Raw genomic sequence first — 16,550 nt, 5'->3', positions numbered from 1 at the left:
CTGTGATGGGACAAGACGTGATTTCGGATGGAGAGCCTCACGGTGCTGCCCTGCAAGCCCCACGGTACCCAGCACTGCTGGAGAGAGGTGTCAGCAGGGAGACTGCCATAAATATTAACTGCTGGCTCCAGAGCCCCCAAAGGTTTTGGCAGGTGGCTGCTCACGTGCACTGCTGTCTGGGCTGTGAGAGGTGGGTGAGGGGAGAAACACAGCACGGGGCCTGCCCTATGGTTAGATGCTCTGGGTTGTGTTAATATGTCCAATTAGCAACTTAAAACTGAGAATGCTGGGAAGGGGGGAAGGCACGTCCCAGGATGGCTGGGGGTCCTTGCTGTGCACAGCCTCCTGTTTGGAGTTGCTTGCCCTGCAGCCAGGTTTGTCTCATGTATTTTGGCTGCTCTGAGCTCTGCGAGCCGCCTGCCACTGCTTGTTTGCCTCATCCATGGACCAGCTGTGCCCAGCAGAGCAGGGTCAGGGAGCAGAAGAAAGGCTTGGGGGGGGGTCTGTGCTGTAGGTTGGGGGGGTAGGTTGGGAATGGGATATGGGGGGGCAAATGTCCTGTTGTCTGCATCCTGACTGTGTCTCTCGTGCCAGCCATCCATTGGATAGGGTCTATTCCCCTGTGTGATTCTAGGAAATGCCCACATCTCCTGTATGAGCAGATAATGAGCTCTGAGGGCTGAGGTGGTGTGGGGGCTGAGCATCCTCCCCTCCGTCTCCAGCCATCCCCCATCCCTGCTCTGTGGGGATGTTGGCATGCAGCTGCCAACGGGGAGGCGGCGCACAGCCATGCCAGCCTATGTAAATGTCTGTCTGACACAGCGGGTATAAATCAGGCAATGGCAGCCAGAGATGCACCCCGCGGAGCCCTTCTCTGCCCGGCATCCCCACCACGCCGAGGGGTGGCAGGGGGCAAAGCTTGATGTCACTTCTTGGCGCTCTGAGAGGACGTGATTCAAAGACACGGTGACCTCTCCTGGCACGCCGAGCTCCGCTGAAGACCTCCGGCCTCGCGTCTGCAGCAAATCGAATGATGTGTGGTGGAGAGCAGGGCTGGGGCTCAGACATCCATCACGGTGGGCCAACCACAAAGAGAGGCAGCAGAAGCCATCTGGAGGCTTCCGAGGCGCCGGGAGCTCCGTCCTGGGGTGTCTCGTCCATTAGCAAGCACTAACCGCGGCTCCGCGCGCAAGCACACTAATGGCTGCCTGGTCTGGACCAGCACTAATTAAGACCAAATAATGGTTTATTTTTAAAACCTTCATTTGAATGTTGGTTTTTTTTTTTTTTTTTTCCCTTCTTTTTCCCCCCAGTTTCTTAACTTCCTTCTTGAATTCACCAGTGTAAAAAAAAATGCGATGTGATGGTGGGACACCCAGTGAGACTTTTCTTCTGATCAACACACTGAGAATTTTATCATCTTTTCTTCTTCTCCCCAGACAGCCCAAGCTCCAACGTAGCTCAGGTAGAAAACTGCAAATGACAGAAATTAATCTTTGCTGACAAAGGCTTCTCTACAAACACCGGTTTGGATGTGAGGATGTGCCTGAAGTTGCAGAGCCTATGTTGAGCTCTGCAGCTGAAAAGGTGTGGGGTGCACCAGGATGTGCCCCCACCACCTACAGCTGGATGGCCACAGGCAGTGTGCTCATCATGGGGCAAAGTTAACTGTGAATGTTCAGGTGGCCCCAACCACTGCCATTGCTTTCAGGCTCTGCTCCACCAAAGATGGCAGTGTATCAGGTTGAAAGGTTGGAAAAGGCATTTAAGATCACCATGTCCAACTCCAACCCAACACCACCACTGACTGTGTCCCTCAGTGCCACATCTCCATGGTTCTTGAGCACCTCCAGGGATGGTGACTGCACTACATCCCTGGGCAGCCTGTGCCACTGCATAATTGCTCTTTCAAAGAAGAAATGTTTGCTAATATGCAACCTGCAGAAGCAGCCAGGAGCTGGGGCTCTTTGAAGTGGAGTCAGGAGGCCTGGCTGGGAGGAACATCTTATTTCGGTTGCTTATTTTATTTCTGGGAAGTTGGTAAATGTGGTGATTGATTATCAGCTCGGTGATATTGCCAAGCTCCTTAAGGCTGTCCTTGAGAGTCCCACATGGCACAAAACCATTGTTTGGCTGCAGAATTGCTAAAGCCAGGTGATCACAAGGCAGCAAAAGGCTCAGAGCCACCTCAGCCAGAACACTGAGCTCCTCCAGAGCCACTGCTCTGAGTGCCACAGCCCAAGAATCCAAACACAGCTTGTAGGCTGAGAACACCTCCCTGGGAGAGCACTGAGCTCCCCCAGCATGTTACCTTGGATGAGGGAGCTGCAGCTCTCCTGCCTTGCTAGAGAGGAGGGGTATCCCAGATGGTGATGTGAAAGGTGACTCATGCTAATGAGCAATTAACATCCAAGTTACAGCTGATGCTCTTCAGGGAGCAACTTAGAGCAGTTGTTGGGTGCTTATTGGAGCAGCTATCACAAATGGTAGGAGTGCCAAGAGTTGAATAGGAAGGGGTGGTAGCTGCAAAGCTTTTCTCTATTCTTTTCTGTTGTAGCTGGACTGTGCTTCTCCATTTGAGTAGCTGTGTGCTGGAAAGATGAGCTATTTTGCTGTGCATTGGCAGGTTAGGCACCATCCTTCATTTTGCTTCTGGAGGCAATGCTGGTTCCCATCGTCTGCTGATGTGAGAAGTGTGGGGCTGGCCAGGTTTGTGCTGTTCTGAGTTAAATTATTGGGCAAGGTCAAGGGTAGATGTGGCTCTGAGGGATATGGTTTGTGGGCATGGTGGTGATGGGTTGGACTTGGTGATCTCAGATGTCTCTTCTAATTGTAATGGTTCTGAGATTTTTTTTGTGTGCAGATGAGCCTTGGTGTGTCTGTGGGCTCTTTCTATAGGCAGTGGGGTCTAAACAGGTCATCCAGGATAAAGTTCAGCTGTGGTCTGTTAAGGTCTCTGGACTGTCCCCAAGCAACTGTGAATGTCAGCTCTCTGAGCATCTCTGTTTTGGAACAGGGGCTCTGCCCAACTTGAGATCAGCTGGGACCAGAGCACATGCTTACAGAGGACTTTGCTGTATCATTAGCACTTCCTTGGGCATGGAAAGCATTTAAGAGCCACAACTGAGCTTTCGTACACACCTCTTTTTGATGGACTCTTTGGTCAGACCTGGCTGCTGCCTCCCCGCAGGACATCACAGCCACTGTAGGAGGAGGTATATCCTATGGGCAAAGGGGAAGCTTAGCCAGCTCACTTCCCTCCAGGTAGGTTTCTAAGAACAAGGCAAGCCTTCCCACACACTGGAGCAGAGTAAACTGTTGCCTTCGGCCTCATCAAGCTCTCCCAATGAGAAAAGCTGGCTGAGTATTGCCGTACCAAGGATTTTCCCAGGCCCATCCAACAGGCAATGCTGAGGGCCTCTAGATGGCAATGTTTCTGTTCAGGAGGCTGGAGCTGCTTTCAGGCAAGCTGTGTAATTCCCTTCTGTGCTGGCTTTGAGGAAGCTCTGAGATTTATTCGGGGCTGAAGTGGAAAGCTTAACACCCTGCTGCCTCTCACCGCTTCCTCAGTGAACGTGGCTGGGATTTGGTCACCTCGAGGGACTGTGGTTTAGCAGATTGGGTGACAGCTTCCCACCTTCCTTTCTTCCAAGTGAGGATGTCGGTTCAGGCCTAATGATGCTGAGAGCTGCCTGTTGGTCTGGGAGGTCCCAGATTTTGGGAGGCGATGGGAATGCCTTGCTGGGTGCTGATGGTGGAGCGCTTGGTGTTGTCAGTGTTATCATATGCTTGAAGATGGATGACTTCTTCACACTTAGAGCTGCCATGTGCTGCGTCTTCCCTGCACACAGCCCTGCTCGGTGCCTGAGCGATGGGATGCAGGGACACTGGATGGAGGCTTGGATGCTGTACCTGGATTTGTCATCTCTCTGGGATGCTGGAGCAGCAGGTGCTTTCCTTGTCCATCACTGGCAGTGTGGGAAGCCAGCTGTCACTCCCTTACCTCCATAGATGTAATCAGATTGAGCAAAATCTGTCTTGTTCACACCACACAGCCCTCTGCAGAGCCCTGCAGAAGTAGGGCTGGGTGTTGGGCTGCAGCTTCCAGGGGTGTGGATCTCAATGGCCCCTTGACACACTTGCACTCAGAAGGAGGAGAGGAAGACTCAGAGCTGGGGATGTCTCCCTGCCTCTGAGTGCTGTCATGAAGGATGTGTAAGCTGGGATCCTTTTCCCTCTGCTGTCCTCACAACAGTTGGTAGGAAAACACAGCCCCCTCCAAGGTCCCCAGCAAAGCAGGGTGGGCAGCAGCACTGTGTTCGACAGAGCTCTGAGTAAGAGATCAGGCAAGCAGTTCACACGTGTTACAGCTCCTCAAAGTTTTATGAATCCAATTACATCCTCATCCTGGGAGGGCCATCTCTGTTTTGTGGACCAGAAATAGAGGCCAGGATCCTGCGTGTCGTCTGGTGTGATGCTAACAGCTGACCTGGGGCTTCTGCATAAAACACCATGCTCCTCTCCTTGCTTTCCTGAGCTAATACTGAACGGGAGAGCCAGCCTGCCTTCCTCCTTCTGCTCCCTTGATAGCAGTCTTGGTGTGCTCGTGCCAGGGCTCTCCAACCTGCTGAGAGCTGCTGAGCCCTGGCCTTGGAGGGAGGGCAGCAGTAATGCGCTGGGCTTCCTCCGTGTCTCCCCAGGAATTCAAGGCTGTTCTCAGGCTATCTCTCGCCTCCAGCTCGTGCAGAGCGTTTTCTGCCAGTCCTGCACCTGCAGCACTGAAGACAGCTATAGTCATGCTGCAGTGGGCATGGACAATTGATTATAACTGGTCGTAGATTACCTGGAGCAATGCTATTAAATTTAATACAGTTCTCCGCTGGCTCTTTGGGCACAGCCTTGGGTTGTGTAACTGACATCTTGTTGCAAAGCATTTTGGGGACATTGCTAGGGGCGGGAGGCAAAGAGATTCAGCTGCAAAGCGGGAGAAGGAGATGAGTTTCTGTTGAGATTTATTTCCTACCCAATAATTGCCCAGAAAGGCTGTGTAAACCTTCTCTGTTTGTGGAACAAATACTGCAAGAGTTACTGCTCTGACCTTTTTTTCTTTTCCGCTGGACAATTGTCTGTGCCCTTGCTATTCAGAAGCCTTGATGTGCTGCTAGCAGATTTATGCCTCGTTGAAACCCACCTCTTATTGCCTCTGAGTTGATTGGGGGAAAAGGAGACTTGTTCGCTGGAAAAGAAGAAACCCACTGCAGTGTGCCATGCATGCCAAGTCAGGGTGGGAGCTTGAAAGAAGAATTTGGAATCCTGACCTCTTTTCCTCATCTGCTGCTTATCTTCTGTCACTGAGTCAGCTGGGACAGGTGGGTGACCAGCTCTGAGCAGGATCTCTGTAGGGTTTGGGCAGGCACCTGGTTAGCGAGCCGAGCTGTGATGGGATGGGTTAGGGCTGAGTGCATTTCCAGGGAAGGGCTCTTCAGTGTGAGAATCTTGCCCTGGCTTCACAAAAGCTTGTGGTGAATCCCCATGTGAATGCTCTTCCCATTGATTTGGCAGTTGTTAAATTTGGGAATAAATCCACCTTCCTTGGCAGCACTAGTAAATCAGCAGAGGCATGTCCAGCAGGAGCAAAATGTGCTGTTTGTGTGTGGCTCAGGGCTGTGCTGAAGAGGAGCTGGCACTGAAGCTGTCTGGAGCAAACCTTTGAGCTCTCAGCAGCTTGCTAGTGCTTTTGGGGGCCTCCACTGCTCTGTACCTCTCTGATAGAGGCACTAAGTGGCCCTCTTCCCTATGCATCAGCACGGAGCTGGTAAGCCAGCAGGGCTGTTTGGTGGCCAGAGAGCCTGGAGAGGCTGCACAAAGGCCACTTGGAGTCACTGAAACTTCCCTTGGATGCAGCACAGGAGCAGATGTGCTCACAAAACCAGCTTGGCTCCTTATTGACGCCGAGCCTTTGCCACCGAGACTGCCTGGAGCCTTGGAGCCTCCACCCTCCTGCCAGCAAGCAGGGACAGTTCTGCCTCAAAGTTTGATTCCCGGCAGTTTCGGATCTCTGGTAGCTGGCAAATGTCAGCCCTCATTAGGGAGTGTGTCTCGTGGGTGTGCTTCTCCTCGTGTGCAAACCTGTTGGAGGCTGCTGCTGTTCCACTGTGTGTCCAAGCAGGAATCGAGCCCCATACGGATGGATGTGTGTGTATATGTGTGCATGCGCTTCCTGCAGGTGATGGGAGAGCGGAGGGTGTGGGTTTTAATCCAAGTGTGTGGGCAGCTCTGCTGATGCTGTTTGTCAGCTGGAATCCCAGCGCAGGGCTCTGCAGCATCCGTCGCGGCTGCTTTTTCCTTCTGTCACATTCAGAGGGAGGGAAGATGTAGCTGAGTCTTGCAATAGTAGGTCAGAACATAGCGCAGCACCAAAGATCAGAGCGAAAGCTTTCTTGTACAAACACATGGTTTTATTCATCCTGTTATTTTCTTTATCAAATGCTTAATGCTCTCACAGAGGAGCTTTCAGCCGCGGGGAAAGCAGTGTCTTGCTGGTTGGGAATTGGTTAGAATGGGTCACGGCTATGGAAAACAGACCCGGGCTGTGGTTCTGGCCTGGGGCTTTGGAAGCAGTCTGCTCCATACCCCTGGCCTCTCGTCCTCCAGATCTCTGTGAAGACCTTCCAAAACAAAGCAGGAGCTGTCAGTGTGTGTGTCTGTGTGCAGCATGATGGCACCCCCTGAACGTCCCTGACACAGCGAGATGATGGTCGGGCTGTGAGCAAGGCTTGTTGTGCAGCTGTTTCTGGGTGGGTTGCAGGGTGTAACCTGGTATGGGCGCTGTTTTAGCCAGACAAAGCTCTGCTTGAGATTCTTCAGTGCCCAGCTGCGCAGACAGCTTATTTTTAAGGTCTCGTTTGAAAGATGTCAGCTCCCCCTCCCTACTCTTCCCCAGGCAGCGAGAGCAGAAAACTAAATTTATCTGCATCGGGACAGAGAGAGCTGGAGTACAGCAGGCAGGCACTGCTCCAGATCTGCTGGGCAGAGCGAGCAACACACACCTCTGCCTGCCTGCCTGTCTGTCTGTCTCTGTCTGAGATGCTCTGGGTGCTGCTGATGCTGTGGTGGCAGTGAGAGCTGCATGGTGTTTTCCATTCCATCCCTTAGGTTTCAGAATTGATGGTTGGTTTGCCTTGTGGGGGTTATGCATGGGTCAGAAAGAACCCATGTGGACGGGTGTGAGTTGGGCTGGATGCTGTGTGCCTGAAGGACAGGAGGCTGCCCAATTCCAGCCCCTTCCTGTGCCCAATGGGGCACAGGCTGTGTCTGGGGACGTGGGCATTGGACGTGGGGGTGGGATCCATCCTTCCTTTTCACCTCTCTCCTGCTGTTCAGAGTTTGTCCTTCTTTTTGTGCCTCTGCATGGGCATCTTTTCCTAAGGAAGCAGGGGTAGAAGTAAAAAATGAAAGCATTAAGTCTGGAGTACAGCTTGACAGGAAGGCTAAATAGTGGCGAGAGGCATATCTGACAGTCCTGTGTGTCCCTTCTGTTTCAGATGGCTTCCATTGCTTTCCCCCCAGGCCTTTGTTTGCAGGCAAAAAGGAGAATGCTTAATTCATCTCTCACAAGCTGTTTTGATTCGGCAGTTTGGCCAAGGCTTAAAGCCAACTCTTTCAGGGGCTTGGGCTGCTAGTCAAGATGCTTTCCAACACATGTAATGAAGCAAAGAGTTGTTATTTTATTGCCTTGAGGAACCAAGGCAGGAGGATGCAATGGGGAAGGCCCATAGGAAGGGTCAGTGCGCCGGCTTGTTTGCAAGAGTCGGCTCTGTGCTTCTCAAAGCCAGTTGACTCCATCCTTAGCTGATGTCCTTAAAAGAACCTGCAACGAAGAGCAGAAACCCACTTGGAGATGAGCATGGGGGAGCTGTGGAGGCCAAGATGAGAGGTGACAGTGTTAAGTTGTGCCAGGGAAGGTTCAGGTTGGATATTAGGAATCACTTCCACTCTGAAAGAGTGGTGAGGTTATTGGAATGGGCTGCCCAGGGAGGTGCTGGAGTCACCATTTCTGGAGGTGTTACAGAACCATAGAGATGTGGCACTGAGGGATGTGGGCATGGTGGGGGTGGGCTGGGGTTGAGTTTGGTGATCTTGGAGGTCTCTTCCAACCTTAATGGTTCTATGACACCTAAAAGGCTAGCTGCCCTGGTAGAATTACATTCTCTTTCCAGGCTTGCTGGCTGAGGTGAGCAGACAGCAGCTTGCCCACCTGGGGCTGTTATGTGGGTTGCTGGGAGTTGAAGTGCTTAGTGCCATGTTAGCTCCATGTGCTGGAACTCCAGCTTCATGCCCAGCAGCCTGCCTTCCTGCATCACAGTGCACCGAGTCCATATTGAATGGAAAGTGTCGTTGCTATTCTTCTTTCAGTCCTGCAGCTGTTGATGTTTTGAAGTTAAGAAAACATTTAAATGATTTAAAAAAAAAAACAACAAAAAACAGAAAAGGAACAACCTTGCCTTATCAAGGGAGCTTCTAATGAGCAGAAGGGGAGGGGGAGCAGACAGGGGAAGGGCAGCAGAGACTAACAGCCTGGCAGAGCACTTGTCATCTTGACAACACAATAAGTTTCAAACTGGGCTCACTCCTGATGCTTGCCTGAAGGTATATTTAACAAGTGCGGGAGACGTTGGAGCAGGATGGTGCACCTTTGAGCCCAAGGAAGGCTCGGAGGGGGATGGCAGAGTTTGGGAAGGAAGGAGATCAGCTCTGTATGGAAAATGTGCATCCTTTCCCTCCTTCCCTGCCTGTGTGCAGGCAGGCTGAAGGCTGTGCTCGCAGCTTGGTGAGGGGATACTAATGAAGCGTGAACCGGCTGTGCGCAGTGGCAGCTCCCGTGCTATCTGCCACCAGCCTGCCCACTGCTTTCATTCTTGTGGTATCTGCATGTTGTCTGTGTGCTGTTTGAGGAATAGAAATGCAAGCTCTGCTTTGAAGCAAACAAGCAGGGCAGGGGCTGGAATTGTGATGCTCAGCCCCCGGTCCCTCTCACCCCACTGCTCCCAGTGTGTGTCCCACCTCCCTGACACTCTCTCCAGTTCTCCCTTTTGGATCAGAGCTATGCTGTCTCTCCTTGCCCAGGTCCCCATTCTCCCCCCCCCATAAGCACTCCCAACACCGAATGCCTCCACCAGGTCCTTGTTGGCTTTCTGTCTCTATGCCCTGTGCTGTGGGATTTAAGACACCCGGATGCCAGATGTTTCCCTGAATCTTAAGGTGGTCCCTGAAGACTGGCTTTGTGTGTTGCACACATGCTATATGCGTGCTGGAGCAGAGGGAAACCTGTCTGCAAACTCGCTGCTGCCAATGTAGGCTTGCAAGGGAGAAGAGGGCTCGTTCTGTGTTGTGAGAGCTTCCTCCAGCAGAGCTTATAGGGTCACATTGACATTGGATGCTGCTGCAAATGGGCACACTTGGTATCTTGTATTGACTTTTGGGTATTTCTGAGAAGCCAGTCCAAGGCTAAGAGGCCAAACAAGCTGGGATGAGACAGAGAATGAAGCTTGCTTTGTGTTTGTGCCTGTGCTTGGAGCTAGGCAGATGCCATGGGAAGAAAGGCCAAGAGAAGCATGGCCAACCCCAGGCAGATACCTGACAGCTGGAGCCATCGCAGGCCTTGAGCTTCAGTGTGCAAAGACAGAGCAAAAGCAAACCCCACACTTGTGCTGGCATTGCAGAACAGAGCCAGCCACCTTCCCAAAAGAGCAGCGCTGAAATACAGTGTTAGAAACTGAAGTGGGGGCTCTACCCGTGTGTCTTGCTTGGAAATGGGTGTGTGGTGGGATGGGAGGGGGATATTTGTCCAGGCTCATCCCTTGTGGAGATACGGTTTTATCTTCCTTTCCAGATCACTTTTAAGATATGGGAAAATGTTGACGTTTCTCCCATAGGAGAGATTTAGCTGAGGTCCTTAGCTGGTACAGATCAATCAAGCTCTAACTTACAAAGCACCCTATGGGGACACAGCTTTGATAGGAGCCTTTCCTCCAAAGTTTGATGCGATTTCCTTTTCTTCCAGCCACACAGGTGCCCCTTTCTATCATGGAAATAAAAGCTGTGACACAGCCTGCCAGAGCCCAGGAGCTGGTCCCAACCTCTCATCCCATCCTCGTGCCCTCCATCAGAAGACTGTGAGTCATCACCTCTTGGCTGCACCGCTGTTGTAATTTTTTTTTTCTCTCCTCCTCATCCCCCCTCACCCAGGCTGGGGTGAAGAAGTGAGAAAGCAAATAGGAATAAATACCTCCAGCCATAAAAGTGAAATAAATCAATACCTCTTCTCTGAAGCCAGAGATGCTTAATAGGCAAGATCACTGCCAGATTGTAAAAAATGTGTTTAGTGTGCGGCTGGGGCAAGTTTAACCCTTGGACATAAACAGCGGAGCAGCTTCTCTCACCTCTGAATTAAATAACTTTAACTGCAGAGGACTGTGATTAATAGAGGTGCCTCTGGATGGGACATGCCAGGTATTTGTGCTTGTGGATCATCTTGGTAAGTGCCTGGGAGGGAGAAGCTATTGCCAGCTCCCTTCTGCACGTGCAGTGGTTCTTTTTTCATGAAGGGACAGCTGTTTGCTGGGATTTCAGGTGCCTGCCCAAGGTATTAAGGTTTTCCACGCTTCCTCCTGTCATTCTGTGGGGATGTGGAAGGAGCACACGTAGAGTGAGTCAACTCTGTCTACATAGACTTGGTGCTGTTTATGCTGGAAGAAGCTGGGAGATGCTCATGTCCCTGATGTCCTGGGCTTTCCCAGTGCACAGATGGGGCTGTATCAGCCTCACTCTGCTGAGGGAGTGAGAACTTCTTGGAGGGATAACCCATCTTAGGGTCACAAGGCACCAGAATGATGAGATGCTGCCCATGTTGGAGCAAATAGAATTGTAGGAAGACCCAGTGAGGTGTTTCTGCAAGGCTGGTGGGGTACATTAGCCCTGCCACTAACTTGGTGAAGCCCAGCCTGGACACCCTTCCTGAGAGACTGGCAGCAAGCAGAAGTCTCCTTTGTGAGCAGAAAGCTTCTGATCCCACCTCTGGTCGTGGAGCCAGGAAGCCCTGTGCCTGCTTTAAGGTAAAGCTGAGCTGAAGTGATTAGTGATGTGACTCCAGCTCTGCTCAGAAGCTGGATGCAGGGTCGTGGGGTTTCTCGCTGGTCTTATTTATGACAGTCCGTGTGCCTTTTGATGGGGCTGGGAGCTCAGCGGTAGCCAAGATATTTCAGAAGAGGATTAGGGTCAGTTTCCTGCAAAGCCTTCCTGCACCTCGGTAAGCTGTTTGTTCTCCTGGCACACGCTCGTGCTCGGTTAAGTGCTGCCTGGCATGCGAATGTTTTCCTGAACTACGGCAGAAGTGTTTTGCTGCGAGGAGCCACGTGATGGAAGTTAACTTTGTGCTGAAGAGCGCTGGTGCCAGGGGCATCTGGCACAGATCTTGCAGCAGCATCTGGCTTTGTGCTAGGGGAAAGCTGTACTGGGAAGGGGGATCCTGGAGGTGCTTGCATAGGTTTTTCTTTTTTCTTCGTGCTCAGAGCAAGTTACATCTGTGGCAAGCAGGGGTTATTGCCGTAAGGCATTTTTTGAAGTAGCAAAAAAAAAAATGCTATTCCACGTGAGCATGGTTATGCTCTGTCCCCATCAAGTATACTGATCTTGGCTGGGACAGGACAAGCAGGTCATTGAGGTCACTGTCTGTATAGAATGGATGTGATCCATTGTATCACTTGCGCAAGGCCTTCTATATGGGCAGGAAGGGAGGAAGGTCGGTCTTTGGACAGAAAAATAGGACTTTCACAAGTTCTTGATGCCTTGCTTCTACCTTAGAATCATAGAGTCACTAAGGCTGGAAAAGCCCTTTAAGATCATCAAGTCCAATCCCAGCCCACCCCCACCATGTCCACTGACCACCTCAGTGCCACATCTCCACTGTTCTTGAGTGCTTCCAGAGGTGGTGACTCCACCATTCCAATGCCTGACCACTCTTTCTGAGAAAATCCTTTTTCCAGCTATCCAATCTGATCCTCTCCTGGCACAACTTAAGACTGTTACCTGCTCTGCTTAACTGGATGGCAGCTCCATCCTCTCTGACCACCTTCAGGTATTCAATTCTGGACTTTCAAGTCCTTCAAGTTAGAGCAGAAACAATCCCTGATGGTTCCCCCCACCTAAACCTCTTGTTCTCAGCCCTTCATATATGTGCAAATGATGGATGATATTCTTGAGTGAGGTCTGTGGGAGCCTGCTGCTTCCAGGACCTTCAGGTGAGGGCCCTTCTGCATGGCCCCACGTGCACCATTCCTTCCTCCTGCCGTCTCCTACCTCATGCTTGGGAGAAAGTGCTCATCGTGTTGCCCTGCGAGCTGTTGGTGAAAATCTGGCTGTGAAAGAACTAGTAAATTGCTTTTGTGCCCGCGGTAAGCCAAGTGCTCCCTGTGCAGTAATCAATCCACCACAAGCTCCTTGGCTGAAGGTGATCACCCAGATTTTATGGAGTGTGGAGTGTTTCCCTGGAACGGCCCTGATGTGCTGCGGTGCCCACAACGTCCCCTCCACCCAGTGGCACGGAGCAGCTGCCCGTGGGGCACAGAGAAATGCTTTGTGGAGGAGAGCTCTGAGCACTTCAGGTTCCTTGGCGTAAAATCAGAGTGGCAGGTAAATCCTGGAGAAATAAAAGGAACCTGATGAAATTAACCCAGGACCGTGTGCGGGAGATGGGGAACCTTTGTGCTGTGCTTAGTCCTCCCTTGTGGCTCCCACATCACTGCAGGTAATTTTTCAGCTTGCTGCAATTCAACCCAGCAAGGATCCTTGTTGATTAATGCTAACGAGGGACTGGCTCTTTGCTGGTCTAGAAGTGCCACGGTGCTGCTGTGTTTCCTGAAATGGTATAAGAAAGCTGTGTTAGGCTTTTCAGGATGCCTGTTGGCAAGCTTCTTGGCATATTGCTATGCCTGAGGGCACGAGGGTTGGGGAGAGTGGTTCCCTCCAGTGCCTCAAGCTGGAGGTGTCAATAAATGTATGGATGTGGTACTTGAAGGCATGATTTAGTGGGCAATATTGGCGATAGCTGGATGGTTGGACTGGATGCTGAGAGGTCTTTCCTAACCTTAATGATTCCCTAAGCTCTGGCTGCATGGGGCCAGAGCACCCGGCTGCTGTATGTGGGTGAGGGATGCTGCTGGGGGAAGGGAGCAGCTTAGCGTCCTTTGGCATCCGAGGATGGATTAAGTGGAGCATTCCTTGTTAGCTAATTGAAACAGTCAAAATGTCAAACGCGGCATTTCAATAATAGTGATGTTAGGAGCTTTACGTTTTTATTTCTCTCCCTCTCTCTTTTGTGTTGCGCCTTCGAGACATGGGGACGTAAGTCTCTAGCAAAACCCTCTTAAAGAAGGGTTTTGGGGGGATGGGGCAAGGACAGAAGCAGCTTTAATCCCCTCCAATTCCGACATTATTGTGTTTCAGCAAATATTTTGCAATAGGATTTTCAGGCTGAACTTCAAACAGGCAAATGCCTCACTCCAGTGACTTGGGGAGCTTTGCAAATTTAGGAAAGAAAATGAAGATTGTTTTAGCTGACATTTAAACCTTTTCTCTTCTTTTCCTGGCCTGTCAGGAAGCTTCATACGCTTTGGGTCAGATGCTCTTTCCCTGAAGAGGAGGAGGATATTTATAGCCGGGTAGGGCTGTAATGCAGAAGTCTCCAGGCTGCTATACCTGTCAGATAAGGTTACTTATGGACCCAATGTGGAGTGTGCTACAGGAAGAGAGAAGGTGGGGTCTGAGTTTGGGGGCTTCCCAGCACAGGTAATTTGGCTGAGGTCCTGGAGGGTGGAGGAGGCTGGGCTGGAGCATGGCACTATTGAGAAAAACACTACGGTTGGAATGTTACCCTTCTCAAATCTGGGGAGTGCTGGGGGGAAATGACGCAGTGAGATCACTTCTCCCACTTGAGGAGGCTTTAACTAAAGGTGCTGACCTCAGGGGTGGCCCTGCTGCAAGTTCTCATGATCCCTGCGATGGAAAGTGACAAATCCCATCCGCTGAGAGCCCTCTGACATCGTGTTCCTGCCATCTGCCCACCCTGGCGGATGCTAACAAGCTAGTAGATCTAGACCCGCTGTGCCTTGATACAAAGGTTTATTTTTAGGACCTTGATATTTGAAATGATCTGTTATAATTTCATGCTTAAATAGCACTAAATAATGCTCCCTGTTTGCACAGTGTAATTGGAAGAGGTGAATAAACCAAACAAAACAGCGATGACTGTGCTTCCTTAGTATTTTCAAACTGAAACAAACAGTAAAAAACAAGGGCTTGTCCAATTTAGCACTTCAGGGGTATTTTCTAGCTGGAATTCCACTTCTCCATTTTCACAGGCCAAGAAACACAAGAGCTTTAAAGAGCCGGTGGCTTCTTGCCAATGAAAACTCTGTTGGTCTTAGACTTGAAATAAAATGGAAAAAAAGAAAAGGAAACTTACTGTGTTTTTTTTTTCTGGTTTGTTTTTTAGGAACTGGCAGAGCTAATGACTCTGGAAGTGCCTTGGGACAGTATGTGAGCGCAGAAAAGGCTTAGGAAATATGCAGCAAGTTCATTTAGGCTCCTTTCATGCTTCTCAAATCTTGAAGCTCCTTTATTGCTGCTTTATGTCAATTTGACACTGCTTGATTTCACCGTCACTCTTGGTTTTACTGTGATGGCATTGCAGCGTTCGGTCCCACACTGATCCCATCTGCAACGTCTCACATAATCTGCGTGGGGTTTTGGGCAATTGAATTAAAGCTGCTCCATTCAGATGGCTCTATTGGGGAGTGGGAAGCTCAGGCTGGGCTGACGTTACCTATGTGCGGAACCACAGGCGTAGTGTTGTGCCAGCAAGGAGATGCTGTGATTAGTCATGAGTGTGGCGTGTTTCCTTCTGGAAAATTGCCACTGGAGAGTGAGCATAGCCTGGGCTGTTTAAGCTTCTACACGTGAACTGATCAATGCATCTTTAGCTGGAAGGATCCCTCCCATCAGAGGGTGAGAGGAACTTTTCCCTATGCACCCACGTGCGATGGTCATCTCATCCAGCAATGCTTCTCAAGGCTAGGAGCTGGGGGTGCTCTGCCTGTCCCTGCTGAGACCTGGCTTCATTCATTTGCTCTCAGACAAGCCTGTGTGCCCTGTCCCAGCAGTGTGCTGCAAAGTGCACCACGAAGCTGGGAACGTGGGAAGGTGCAAGCTGCAAACACCTCCCTTTACCAAGTCCTGCTCCTCCAAAACTCCCTCCTACCACACTGCTGCTTCCCTCCCTGTCCTGAGCCTCTATAGCATCCTTGCATCACGTTCCCCATCCCCTGCCCTGGAGGGGACAGCTGCTCCCATCTCCCCCCCAAGCACTTCTCCACGTTCCTCTCCCTCTGCTCCTGCAGCTCCGTGCGCACAGCGGCTCTGTTTGTGCCCACATTAGCATTTCTGCTGACTGCAAGGATCGGTTTAATTTCATGGGTGTCATTTCCTTCAAGAAATCTCTCTCTGAGCAGCAGCCCGACGAATGCCTGATAAAACATATTTTCCTACGGTAATGATTTTATGGACCCATAAGTCATGAATTTATTATGATCTCAGCCCCTGCTGCTGATTGCTGTAAAATGCAAAGTAATTAACAGCAAGCGGTAGCAGCTATTCCCACCTGGTAGCGTGTTCTTGGGTACGCTGATGGGTTTGATTAAAGTAATGGCTAAAGTGTACAGCCCGGCTGTAAAATATTAGCATGATTAATGCAGTATCCTAAATAAGAAACAAAACGAATGGGCATGGTCTAAAGAATTAAAAAAATATATAGATATTCCTTTCCTTCCCTCAAGCTATTGTTCTGGCTCATTTCTGCTTTCTTTTCTGTTAAATAATGTATAGGCTTGAGGGCCAGGGGGCACGCTAGAGATGCATATTGCAGTTTCATAACATCTTAAGTGCTCGTGTTAATTTTTCACTCCTCCTTTCTTTTTCCCCTCAACCTGCCATCTCCCATTGGATAGGGGGAGAAAGATAATCAGGTTTTCTGGACTTGGCTCCAAGTCAGATGTGATTTGATTTGGATTGCAGACAGCCCGAGGAAGCGGCTCGGAGGCATCTTGAAGACTTGGATCTGGTTTCTGGCCTCGCAGAATGAAAATCCGGAGACTGTGCTCACATTTCCATGGCTGGGGGTGATCTCCGTTCTGTGGCAGGAGCCTGGAGCCCGTAAGTTTTTCACACATGAACAATAACCACGTGTCCATCCACAGGCTGTAGCGCTTCCACTGGGAGAAGAGTGCTTTTTCTTCTCTTTCTTGAGCAGCTTAGAAGTCAAGCAATGGCTGGGTTTGAGTAGAAAAAGAAATAAAATAGCTGAAATAAGGCTCGAGATACAATAAGTCATGTCAGACTTCTCTTTTTCTCCTCACCCCCCTGCCAAAAGCATGCAACGTTTGATTTCTATTACATGGCATTTTTCAGCGAGAAAGATCAAAAAACTGCTTGAATTA

The 16,550-nt window shown here is 50.5% G+C and overlaps 1 long non-coding RNA gene across 1 annotated transcript; it reads left to right on the top strand.

The window, feature by feature from the left end:
- Positions 1–2,488: 2,488 nt before the first annotated feature.
- On the top strand, positions 2,489–15,634 carry LOC149916794 (uncharacterized). Its single transcript, XR_016468939.1, has 3 exons — positions 2,489–2,709; positions 10,064–10,175; positions 14,552–15,634. It is a non-coding gene; the product is annotated as an uncharacterized LOC149916794 (long non-coding RNA).
- The last annotated feature ends 916 nt before the right edge of the window (positions 15,635–16,550 follow it).

This window comes from Phasianus colchicus, chromosome 9 (assembly GCF_987193195.1).
Source record: "Phasianus colchicus chromosome 9, bPhaCol1.hap1.1, whole genome shotgun sequence".
In the NCBI taxonomy this organism is placed as follows: domain Eukaryota; kingdom Metazoa; phylum Chordata; class Aves; order Galliformes; family Phasianidae; genus Phasianus; species Phasianus colchicus.
Note: the sequence above shows the minus strand (reverse complement) of the source record. Positions and strands in the feature narration are given on the sequence as shown.